The sequence below is a fragment of the Podarcis melisellensis genome (assembly GCF_964234715.1).
Source record: "Podarcis melisellensis genome assembly, chromosome: 5".
Classification (NCBI taxonomy): domain Eukaryota; kingdom Metazoa; phylum Chordata; class Lepidosauria; order Squamata; family Lacertidae; genus Podarcis; species Podarcis melisellensis.
In genome coordinates this window covers 44,099,337-44,111,730 of record NC_138537.1, presented here as the reverse complement: position 1 = coordinate 44,111,730, position 12,394 = coordinate 44,099,337, and the positions used below count along the sequence as shown (strand labels likewise).

Below are 12,394 nucleotides of genomic sequence, written 5' to 3'. Positions count from 1 at the left end.
GTGGGACTAACAATTGAGCTGCACCTGCTGCTGCTGCTACTACTCTATAAGGCAGGCATGGCCAAACTTGGCCCTCCAGATGTTTTGGGACTACAATTCCCATCATCCCTGACCACTGGTCCTGTTAGCTAGGGATGATGGGAGTTGTAGTCCCAAAACATCTGGAGGGCCAAGTTTGACCATGCCTGCTAGAAGGGCTCGATTCAGTTTGTTATCCACAGAAGCAACTTCATAACTCTGTCTCCAGTCCTTAACCTTGCCTCGTCTTATACCCAGGTTGGGCCTTGCCTCACCACAGGACATCCTGTTCTTTTAAGAGTTGCATATAAGAAAGTGGAGGAGAAATTCTATGATGTGCAACTTCCCCCATCACTGCAACCTAGTGACAGGGGAAGTTACACTAGGTATAGCTTTCCTTTTTATGTAGCTCTTAAAAGATAAACGTCCATTCAAAATCTGACACTGGCACCCCTATCTATCTTAGGTGCCCTGGTGGATTTCGCATTCTCTGAGTGTTTGCATCAAGCCGTTCTTGATAAGGGTCAGGTGACGTTCCTGGCTGCTGGGTTCTTAAGACTCTGCATTGGAAGCGGGGAAGAGTTATGAGGTGTGGGCGAGACTTCTCCTGCAATACAAAGAAGCTGGACACCCAACAGTTGCTATGAAAGACGTTCGGGGAATCTGAAACAGCAACATAGCTTTTGGGCTGCTCCGTCTTGACAAAATGTTAGACAGCCTCAGAAGCAGCAGAGCAAAGAGGAAGAGAAAGAGATTGTGCATTTCATATGCAAAACTGATGCTTTCGGAGAGGCTCCAGCTGTGTTCCAGGTCACCCCAGCATTGCTTGCAATTTAAATGTTCAAAGCAAGCAGTGAGGTACTAAAAATGTAAGAGGAGGAGGGGAAACCAGGCCAAAAGGTACTAAAATGAATAAAATCCTCAGCTGTAGATCAATATACTTACTTCGGGCATAGGAATATGCACAGCTGCAATTGTACATTTCAGCATCACAATTTGATAGTTGGTCTGGAGGTATCGGTTATTAGCTTTCCTTTATATAGAATTAGGGACACGGGTGGCACTGTGGGTTAAACCACAGAGCCTAGGACTTGCTGATCGAAAGGTCGGCGGTTCGAATCCCTGTGACAGGGTGAGCTCCCGTTGCTCGGTCCCAGCTCCTGCCCACCTAGCAGTTCGAAAGCACGTCAAAGTGTGAGTAGATAAATAGGGACCGCTGTCCAGCGGGAAGGTAAACGGCGTTTCCGTGTGCTGCGCTGGTGCTATCTTGCCAGCTGTGGCTTAGTCACGCTAGCCACGTGACCCGGAAGCTTTTCTTCGGACAAGAGCCAGCTCCCGGCCTCTTGAGTGAGACGAGCACGCAACCCCAGAGTCGGTCACGACTGGACCTGTTGGTCAGGGGTACCTTTACCTTTACTTATATAGAATTAGCCTCTAGCTTCTGGTGGTTCCAAGCACTGGAGGAAGGGCATTTCAAAGAGGAGAAGGCAGAATTCGCAGCAAGTTTCAACAGACTACTCTTGGATGTTTAACTGCAAGCAAAACAACACAGTCTGCTTGAAGAGTGTTGAATGTGAAGAAAGCCTTTGGACCAACAGCCAGGAAAACTACTGTCCCATGTCTATGTGCTGAGCCACAGAGAGAGATATGTTGCATACTGAATTGTAAACACTTTGGTGTACCAACTCTGAAAGGAGAAAAATATATCCTGCAGTGCCACAGGATAGTAAATTACTCCTGGCCAATGGTGTTTAAATCCCTTGCAAGTGAACAGTTAACAGTAAACAAAGATTCAACAGACACACAGATGAGCACCTGCTCTGAACAATTCCATTATTAATGAGAAACTGGTTGGCCAGAAGGTGCTTCTAATGAAATTCAGATGGGAGGGGGACCACAGGAGCTGCCATCTACTGCTTTCCCACAGATCTTAGGTATCTCTCTCTCCTACAGTGGAGAATACTTGTCAGTGGGGTGCAGCAGGGTAAGATGTTGGAGAGACAAGTGCTAAGAATCCAATAGCCACAGGAAGCAGCTACTGGTCTGAAACTAATTTAAACAGAGGAGGGATGGGAAATGGCAATTTGCTGACCTCCCTCCCAAGGATTTCCGATTAATATCTCTATATCTAAGCTGAGGTGCTGAATATGAAGGCAGGGAACTCGTCTATGAGGCAGCCCCATTTTAATCAAACCCCTGCTTTTTCAACAGAGTTGTGCAACATACGTCACAAGCAGAGAATTGGTACAGTAAGCCTGCAACTTACACACATTCAGCTTTATGCGTTTGGCAAAATATATATATTTTAAATGGAAAGGGGGTGGAATCCAGGAAAAGGGACTTTGACAATCCTATCCACCATTGCACCCAATGTGTTCTGCTTCTACGTGATCTTGGCTTGAGGGTGCGACCCCTGGAACGTAACCCTTGCATAAGTTGTAGGTTTAGCCCCATGTTTTCACAGGGCATTTTTTCCATCACTGAGCTTTCCATTAAAGGTAGTTTTAAGCTCTCATACTGACTGTTTTAAAGAGACAGGGCCAGAATCTGCTTGAAGAGAAAACAGAATTGGTTTGGTCTTAGACAACCTGCATCAGAGGATGTTCATACCATATTAGACCTGTTGAATGATGGAAGAGCAGAAGAGATGGCTCCAGGGGGTCACACAAATATCAAATGCTAGTTCCCCAACACTGGAAATGCCATGACATATCTGGTATTGAGGACCTTGCAATTGGTAGCCCATAAGAAGATCCTGTCCAGTAAAATGCAAAAATAAAGAAGTTTTCATGCGATTTAGAATGGATTCCTAGAACTCTTTGCTGAGTAAGAAGTAGAGCCTATGGTATTGGAAAACGCATCACATAGAGTTCAGCCTTTTCCGTATTGTATCATAATACCAACAGCAAAACCTAATAGGTAGCCGTGCTGGCTCTTCTTATGGAAGCCCCACTGTTTTTGTCTGCTTGTAGCAAGACTTGTTCTTCTATATGTTTGGCAATTCTGTTCTTTAATAATACGTTAAGCCTACCCATAAGTGAGCTTCAAGGCTGGGCAAGAATTGAACTTTGGACCTCCAATACTAGCCATATACTCTTAACCATGGTATGACTTGCAGGCTTCTCATAGGCACCTAGTTGGCCAATGTTGAGTGAAATGCTAGATAAGGTGGGGCTTTTTTTTTTTTTTAGAAGTTCAAAAAGAACTTTATTGAAACTCAGAGCAAATGCATTTAGAAGAATGTGTTTGGTCTCTTGGTGGTGAAGTGTGGCTTACGTTGATGACGCAGAACTCTATGTGGCAGAGGGAACTTGATTTTGGAATCATGGAACTGCTTGACAGCTGGTCTGCGGCACTTGCTAGCAGCGATCTCTTCAAGCTTCATGATCTGAATTGAGTGAGCACAAGCTCTATGACGGGCTCCCATATCACGATAGCACTGTGTAACAGCTCCAGCAGTTGTCAAATCCCTGTACTCCCTGTACATGTTATGAGTTCCACTACGAGAATCATAGCGCAGCCAGATACCGAAATTTTTTACCTTCAACGGAGACTTCTCAAAAACCTGTCCACAGTACACAATTTCCCCAGAAGATTTCTTCATCTTCTTCAGCTGAGAGACAAAGTACCAGAAACGGGACTTTGCAACAACATGATTAGGAGCAAAGATGCGCATATGATAGAGAGGTGGTGTTGGGCACTTAGGAGTGGGGAGGCATCTCCCAACAACTTTGTACTCCCTCAGGGTGCCCGACGCCTTCATGGTGCTGCCTCTCTCGCTGCCACCCAGAAAAGGAAATAAGGTGGGGCTTTTGGTCGGATGCAGCAGGTGAGGAATCCCAATTTGGAATGGTTGGAAATCTGAAGGAACGTCTCTTCCCACATACTCTTCCCTGGACAGTGAGGCTGGTTGGGAAGGCCCTTCTGGTGGGGTCCTCCTCAGCTGAGATCAGGAGATCTACAACTCAACAAAGGGCCTTCTTGGCAAGAGCACTCCACATCAGGATAATGTGGTTTCTACTTGGTCTATCTTCCAGCGCCAGCTGAAGACCTTCCTCTACTGCCAGGACTTTTTACTTGGGCATATTGAAATGTATTTTTACTTTTATTAGTTTCTGAATTTGAAAACTGTTGTGACTCGTCCCATTATCACTAGTGATCAGGGGCAGGACATACTTTTTATATATCTATAAAAAGAAAATTTGCAATTATGCAATCACCCAATTAAAAATGCATTGCACCTCCTTATAACTGAACAATAGCAGTCAAAGGAAAGCAGTGACCATGTTCAATCTGCCTGTATGGTAAAGCTTGAAAGCCTGCAGTCCCTTGCACTGCCTGTCCTTGGTCCACGGGAAGATATCTGATTTGGGGCACCTTACTGAGCATCAGGTAGAAAAAGAAACATTTGTCATAGCAAAGATTGGCAGGAAAGGGCTTCAGAGTCTCATGCAGCACCCCAACATGACCATAAGGCCCTGCCATTCACTGTGTGTCACAATTAATGAAAAACAATTAGACACTGTCAACCAGGGCTAAATCTTTCAGACACACAGCCGACCTCTGCCTGGGGTCACATCCAGTATTTCTTCCCCCCAAAAGACCCTCCATTCCCAATCACCACAGAGCTTTCCCAGTGGTTGGAGAATGACGTTGAGTCATATATTCCCTTCTGCTCAATGGATCTTAGACAATGGCTCAGTCCTTGCTTTGACTAAAGGGCTCAGAGCTTGGGCTGCAGAACTGTATGTCCCTGATGAGAAGGTATTTCTTCTTGAGGGCTCTTACAAAACTAAGGCCCTTTCGGGTGCCCAGAATTTTAGTCAATCAAAGCAGACTAATTAAGATGGGAAAGAATAAAATCTCCTCTCCTCCCTGCCAACATCCGGAGTGTTCGTTCCTTTGGCCAACACATTTATTCCGAGGGTCGTGACCTTTGGGGGGAGATCACAAATGGGCATTGGGAGGTTGTGACCCTTTCTAAGCAGAGAGGGAAGGAGTGAGCAGCTATCCCCATCTATTTCCTTTGGTGGTATGGGGTCGCCGGCTGGGAAGGGTCAAGCACTGTAGGATTAGTTCTTTCATCTAGGCCACCCATTAAAAATCCCAGATCATTAGCAACACATTAATGCTGTCTCAGAAAAAAAGGGTTGATCCCCCATTACCCAATACTGCCTCTCAGCAGAGCAATGGAGCCAGTTGCTTCACAAATTCCCCGAGGACACTGGGATGGCTGCAAGGAGCTCTAGAATTGATCCTCCATTCTTCCTAAACCAAGCTGCACCCAATTTTTCCTGGAACTCAGAAAGTTGAGTCATAGTAAGATGCCTTATAGCAAGTTACATTTTTCTCCATCTAGTTCAGCATTGCTTGCACAGAAAGGGAGTAGTTCTCCAGGCTTTCAGGTGCGAGTCTCTCCCAGCCGTATCTGGATATATAAATTCAATTAATAACAACAACAGCACTGCTAGGGATTGAACCTGAGACCTGTTGCATGCATGACAGGTGCTCTGCCATTGAGATACGGCCTTCCTCCATTCAACTAATTGAAACATTTCAACTCATACCCAACGCTACAGATCATTTTCCAGCCATTGATTACAAGAGCCCATAATGGGTGGGTGACTATGTCAGTTATCTTGCTATAGCTACTATGACACATTGATGGCTACAAAGAAGAAAATGCACAGCTTGCCGAATGATCTTTTGTTGTTTCCCCAATATGTTAAGGGAAAGGCATTAAAGTGGGCATGGCTATAGGCCGGGGCTGGGCAGAAGGTAGATCAGGATCTACTGGTAACTCTCCTTGTGATCTGCAGTACCTTTCTTTTTTCTTTCTTTTTTCTTCTCCCCCTAATGCCTCAACAAATGAAACAGATTTGTAAAAACGCTACGTGGAAGAAGAAGAAAAAAAAAATACGAGGCACTACACTTCTGTAAAACAAGAAAATCCTTAATAAAAGATATTTTAAAAAAAAAAAAAACAAGAATTCTGACTCCCAATTGTTTGGCAATGGCAACAACTAAATGGCTCCTTCTTTCAAATCCAATTAAGAACACTTGGATTAACCAGGAATGGATTTTGCAGGAGGACTGTGAGTTCAGCTGGTACTCAAAACAAATCCCTGTGCTCAGCAGCTACTTCAAAGTACCCTATTCTTTCATCTTAAGTGTATGTCTTTTACACCTGGCCCCAGGTGGCAGATCTTGAGGTTCAAGTCAAACACAAAAGTCTGAAGTCTGGCCTCCCCTCTAAAGGCTTTTAAGTCCTTTCCAGCTCCACTAACCAATACCTTTTTAAAAAGCAGAGGGGCACCCAAGGACATACAGCATGCAAAGTATTGCCATGTTCCTTCAAACCCAGAAGGAAATTCATCTAATGCGATTTAGTTCTCTAGCACTTTTCAGAGTGTGCAATGCTCTGCAGCTCTTGCCTCATTTATCCTCCCAGCAAGCCTGAAAGGTAGGTTAGGCTGAGAGCACACACACCTTGCTCAAGGCCACCCACTGAGCTTCAAAGCCTAGAATAGCTTTGCTCAAACCAGATGCTCTTTCCATGGCAGAATGCAGGCTGGTGAGCTGATTTGAGGCTTTGTAGTTCATTCATCGATATTACATTGTCCTCATGGAAGGCCACAAAGAACCTCCCTGGATTTAAGGGAGCTGTTTCCCCACAGACTTTCCGTATTTTTCCGTGTATTAGATGAGGTTTTTTGACTAAAAAATTGCGTAAAAAAACTGGGGTCTTGAGTGCCGGCTTCATGGGGGAGCCCTTGCTTGTGTGAGGCGGCGACGCTTGTGAGGAGGCGATGCCATGGTGGCCCCCGCACGGCCCTGGAGCCCCCAAGAAGGAGATTGTCCGCACCCTGCAGGAGCAGGCAGTGCACAAGTTCCTGTCAGAGCACAAACTACTAGGACAGATAAAAAATGTGGCCAAGAAAGCCAGTAAGGAGCAGCTGGTTATAACAAGCTCTTTGAACCAAGAGATTTAAGGGTACTGAGTCCCGCGCATGTAGCAGAGCAAGTGAAAAATGTCAAGATTGATGATGAGAAGCCCAAGGAGACAAAGCCTGAGGAAGCTGTGGATGAGGGCCCACCCAAAATATACAAAGTCAGTACTGAAGAAGGGGGATAAAATCAACTGTCCCAAAAAGGGCGATGTCGTTCACTGTTGGTATGCAGGGAAGCTGCAAGATGGAACAGTCTTCAATAGTAATATTCAGACAAGTTCAAAGAAAAAGAAAGCTGCAAAACCACTGAGCTTCACAGTCAGCATTGGAAAAGGGATACAAGGCTGGGACGAAGCTCTGCTGACCATGAGCAAAGGGGAGAATGCTCACCTGGAAATCAAACCAGAATGGGCTTATGGGAAGAAAGGGCAGCCGGATGCCAAAATTCCACCAAATGCAAAACTTTTCTTTGAAGTGGAACTGGTGGATATTGAATGATGGGTTGCTCCTCCTGGCCCCCCATCTTTGAAAACTGCGAAGATGCTCTTGGAAGTCCAGGAAATGTGTTTGTGGTCTTGTTTCTCACACAGCAAGGGTGGAGTGGGGGGGGGGAGCTTTTATTCCAGTTGCTGTGTACAGCATCACTTTAACTAAAGACTGGTTTATTTATTTATTTTTTTAAAAAACTGGGGTCATCCAACACACAGGTAGTGGCATGGGGGGGGCAGCACACCCGCCAACCAAGCCAGTTGGCAGGAAGGAGCGCAACTTCCCCTGATGCTGCAGCGAGTGGGAAACGATCTAGGGAGTGTTACCCTACCCATAGCTGTGGTGGGGGGAGGGGGGAAAGCTGCATGCCGCCAGGGAGCGCAACTTCCCCCAATGCCACTGTGCGCAGGAAACAATCTAGGGAGTTTTTCCTGCCTGCTGCCGCATGGGGGAGAAGCTCAACAGCTTTGGGCCATCTCCCCTCATTTTCTTAAAACTTGAGTCCCCCAAAATATACATCTTATACATGGGGACGACTTATAGACGGAAAAGTGCGGTACTCTCCCATCTTATGGGTCTGGGTTATGCAATACTACAGCCATAGAGCTCACACAACATCCCACCAAACCATTTCCTGCTGTTCGCCTTGTCATTACTGTGTGTATAAAGTGTCCAGGGGTGGTCACAGGGCCTGAATTGAATACAAAGCCATGTGGATCAATTGCTTATGCAGACCGTTGATTTATCTTTCAAGTAAGTGGTACAGTATATAAATCTTGCTAAATACAATAGAATAAACCAGGAGCACACCAAATCCACACATCAACAAGCCTGCTAGCTGGGGGAGGGAAGAATTCTATAGGCCGTTACTTAAGAAGCCTGTGATCCTCTTGACATAGAAAGCCAGGTGCTTGTGGAGACCTGATCAGGTGCTATTAAGGTATATAAAGGCCCACAGACCTCCTGTCTTCTATCAGTCTGGGCACTGCATAATGGGGGCAGGGGGAGGGGCTTGAGTGAGGTGGCTAAGGGCCATAGCTAAGTGACAAAGAATCTGGTTTAAATGTGAAAGGTCCCAGGTTCCATCCCCACATCTCCAGGTAGGGCTGGGAGAGACCAGTGCCGGAAATCCTGGAGGCTGCTGCCAGTCTGTGTAGACAACAGAGAGCTAGACAGGTCTGACTCACTGCAAGGCAGATCATGTTCCATACCTCCAGGTTTCTGGCTTACGGTCAACCTGCTCACAGCCTGTCTGCTACTGACCTGCCAGCCTGTCTCATCCCCCACCTGCCTTTATGATCTCTTGCCTGACATCTGACAGGCACCCTGCAGGGAGTTGTCTGCAGTGCAAAGGGCTCCAGGTGATACTGCAAAGGAAGGCCCAGGTTTCTTGCCCATCTTTCTCCCTTCTTTTTCACATGCCTGCACCTTCAAATTCCAAGCTGCTTTCCAATAACCTAAATTAACTCGAGTTTAGGTTTAACCTCTATGTTAATTAGGAAATGCTTGTTAAGCTCATTGAAGATAAAAAGGGGCTAAGAAAAATTCTCAGTATAAAATCCAAGGGAAAGCAAAACGAGGGAGGGAGGGAGGGAGGAAAGAAGGCTAAGTTAGGAGAAAAAGTAGCAATGAAGTCAGCTTCGTGATCAGAGAAAGACTGGGGAGGAACCAGAGGTCAGTGAGTAGAGAGCAGGCGTTCAGCCTGAAGAAGGGCTAAGGTTCAATCCAGGGCATCTCCAGTTATAAGAATCAGGTAGCAAGTGCCCAAGACCCTGGAAAGCAATCTTGAGTTTGCCTAGATTAGGCATCCCCAACCTGCGGCCCTCCAGATGTTTTGGCCTACAACTCCCATGATCCCTAGCTAACAGGACATCTGGAGGGCTGAAGGTTGGGGATGCCTAGCCTAGATGGACAAATAGCCTGGCCTGTCATTCATTAGTTTCTTATCTACCTATGTACTCTATGTCTCCTCCTCTCATAGAAGTGGGTGACTCTGTCCATCTCAAAGAGCTAGAAGATATTCTGGGCCTCTTCACTAAGGTCAGATCCACATCATTCTTTCAAATGTCATGGCTTCTCCTAAAGAATCTCAGGAACAGTAGTTTCCCCCTCATGAGCACCCTCAACAAACCACAGTTTCCAAAGTCCTTTGGGAGCAGCCATTGCCTTGACTGTATAGTGTAGATGAGCTCATGGTAGTTGTAGGAAGGTGTATTTCCTGAAACAGAACCAAGGACACCGAGTTGTGTCTAGGCAGCAAGGCTGGCCCACCCATGAGGCAAGGTAGGGAATTGCCTCGGGCGGCAGGATCCACAAAAGCAGCAGATTCCAATGTAAATCTTTATTCCCCCCCCCACCCCCCGTAACTGATGTAGATCTTCATTCACCTGTTCTTCCCAGGCATTTTGTGGCACTGATGCTGCTAGGCTGCTATGCACTTTTATCAAGTTACAGCACATGCAATTTTTCTGAGAGTCACTGAATATTGCATTCAACAGTGTTGCGACAATAGCCTGCAAACTGACATGTGCAGTGCTTTCAGGGTGTTTCTCGTGGCTCTCTCTATATATCTATCAATCAATCAATCAATCAATCAATCATATCCCATTTCCTTTCCTCCAAGGAACCCAAGGTCACTCAGTGAACTTTATGGCTGAGTCAGGATTTGAACCCTGGTGTGCCAGGTTCTAGTCCCAACATGGTAACCAAAGAGGCCCCAATGATCTTAACATGTATTCAGCCAGCCTGGGGCTGTGAAAATGACTTACCTGTGGATAATTATTTTCCCCACAACCAGTCTGTTTATTGGACCTTTATAACTCAAAAGAAATATTTTTAATCTCTCTTTCTTTCTTAAGCAGGACTGTGACTCTGACCTGGAGAAGGTGGGTGGGAGGTGAGAAAGAGAGAAACTGCTGTTTTTTTATTTAAACAGAAGAATCTACACGTTAGAGCTCCTAATAGGTTTCAGGCTAGCCAAAGCAGGAAACCAAAGACTGTGTGGGGGCCAAGTGAATGCTTATAGCAAGTTCCAGGAAGTGTTACTTAGTAATCTGGCTAAGCCCTCACAAACACAACTTGTGTAGGCAGAGTTGAGAAAACAGCCACGCGGCACAAGCAGTCAGGCTAGGGAGAGAGCAGGGAACCAAGTGAATGAGAATCTAGCAAATGCAGATGAACAGCTGATAATCCTGGGTCCCACAGATACCAGCAAGATGATGATATTCAGGGAAGGCTCCTCCCAGTAAAATGGTGTTGTGGAGATGACAGGAATGCCTAAGCTCCTGCACTAACGCCTGCCCTTTAAAAGCCGCATGCAGCACCTTTATCCGGCATGGCTTGTTGCACATAGCCAAACATAGCAGTAAACACAAAGGTTTAGAAACACACTTTAAAAAACTATTTTAAAATTGAATCTCATGGATTAGCTTGCAAGGCACCAGAAAACTAGAGTCCATTCACAGGTAGTTACCATAATCAGAGCACAATGAGATTTCTGTGTGCCAAAATATGCAAAAAACAAAACAAAACAAAACTGTGCAATGCATTTATTTTGCAGAGCACATTTGCTTCCAAGATCTAGATTTCAAATACTTTTTGCTTTTTAAAAAAACACAAATGAGAATAAGGAACACTAGCATAGGTAGGGGGTGGGGTGGGGGTGGAGTCACACTAGGTGACCACTTATTGTGGGGGCAGCACTTACCGCAGTGCCTGCAGCTCGCCTGGGAGTGACGCGGTGGCTTGGGCACCTGCAGACACCATGTTGCCCAAAAAGGCAGTGTGGGGCTTGTGTCCATTCGCTGCCTCCCCCTCAGCCACCCTGCAGTGCCCAATGCCCCAGCTCGCCCTGCCCCCAAGCCCTGATAAGGAAGGAGAAGAGGATATGAAAACAGGGGGCAGGCCATTGGAGCAGATAGTAAGGCATGCAGGCAGTTCAGGAGCTGTACCCAGTATCCTCCAGGCTGTGACTGGCAGAACGTTAGTCTGGTCTTGCCTTTTCACTGCACAAGGAGAGGGGTCTGGCTCAATTAACCAAGTTCAGTTTCCTCCATTTGCAAGATACAGAATAACACAGAGGGAAATGGGAGGAAAACAGTCTTTTATTTTTTAGTTGGAAAATCTCCACCTCTGCAAGAAAGTTTGGCTCTAAAGGAGGCATACTTTTTTTTGGTATCTTTGTTGGATGCCGCCCATAGTGGCTGGGGCAACCCAGTTAGATTAGTAGTATACTATTATTATAAAGTACAGGTTTGCTCTATAAAGCTTTAAACGGTTCAAGGCCGCAATACCTCAAGGACTGCCTCTCTCCATATAATCACAGGACTGGACCCTTTGACCATCACCTGAGGCCCTTATTTGTGTGTCCCCTCCACAAGAGGTCCAGAGGGTGGCAACACGAGAACTGGCCTTTTCTGCAGTGGCTCCCTGCTTGTGGAATGCTCTCCCCAGGGAGCTCACCTATCTTTAGGTACTAGGCGAAAGCATTCCTCAAGCAGGCCTTTGACTGATTAAACAATCTATGGCCTTTAGAACTGTGTGTGTGTGTAGTGGGTATTACGTTACACATTTTTGTGTTTCTATACTGTAAACCGCCCTGTGATCCTCTGATGAAGGATAGTATATACATTTAATAAATAATAACTACTGGTCACACGTATTTCTGGGCAACTTAATCTGCAGCACAAGCCCCTTCCTGCTTTTTCCTTAGCTCATGCAGACACTAATGCCAACAGAGTTGGGAGATCAGTTATTTAAATCTTAGCATTCACTTTCTGCACAGCATCCTTGATGCATCTTCAAAAACCAAGTTGTTTCATATTGCCCAATGTTAAGGCTGACCAGATGCCTAAGGGCACTTCCAGATACATGTTTTGCAGAAGACTGCAGCAGCCTGCCACCATTGGACCAGATGGGACTAGTAGGATCACACAGCT

The 12,394-nt window shown here is 45.9% G+C and overlaps 2 pseudogenes across 2 annotated transcripts; one reads left to right on the top strand and one right to left on the bottom strand.

The window, feature by feature from the left end:
• Positions 1–3,235: 3,235 nt before the first annotated feature.
• Positions 3,236–3,814, bottom strand: LOC309369465 (large ribosomal subunit protein eL20 pseudogene; annotated as a pseudogene). Its single transcript has one exon. The product of its transcript is annotated as a large ribosomal subunit protein eL20 pseudogene (transcript).
• A 3,013-nt stretch (positions 3,815–6,827) lies between these two features.
• On the top strand, positions 6,828–7,637 carry LOC309370605 (peptidyl-prolyl cis-trans isomerase FKBP3 pseudogene; annotated as a pseudogene). Its single transcript has one exon. The product of its transcript is annotated as a peptidyl-prolyl cis-trans isomerase FKBP3 pseudogene (transcript).
• The last annotated feature ends 4,757 nt before the right edge of the window (positions 7,638–12,394 follow it).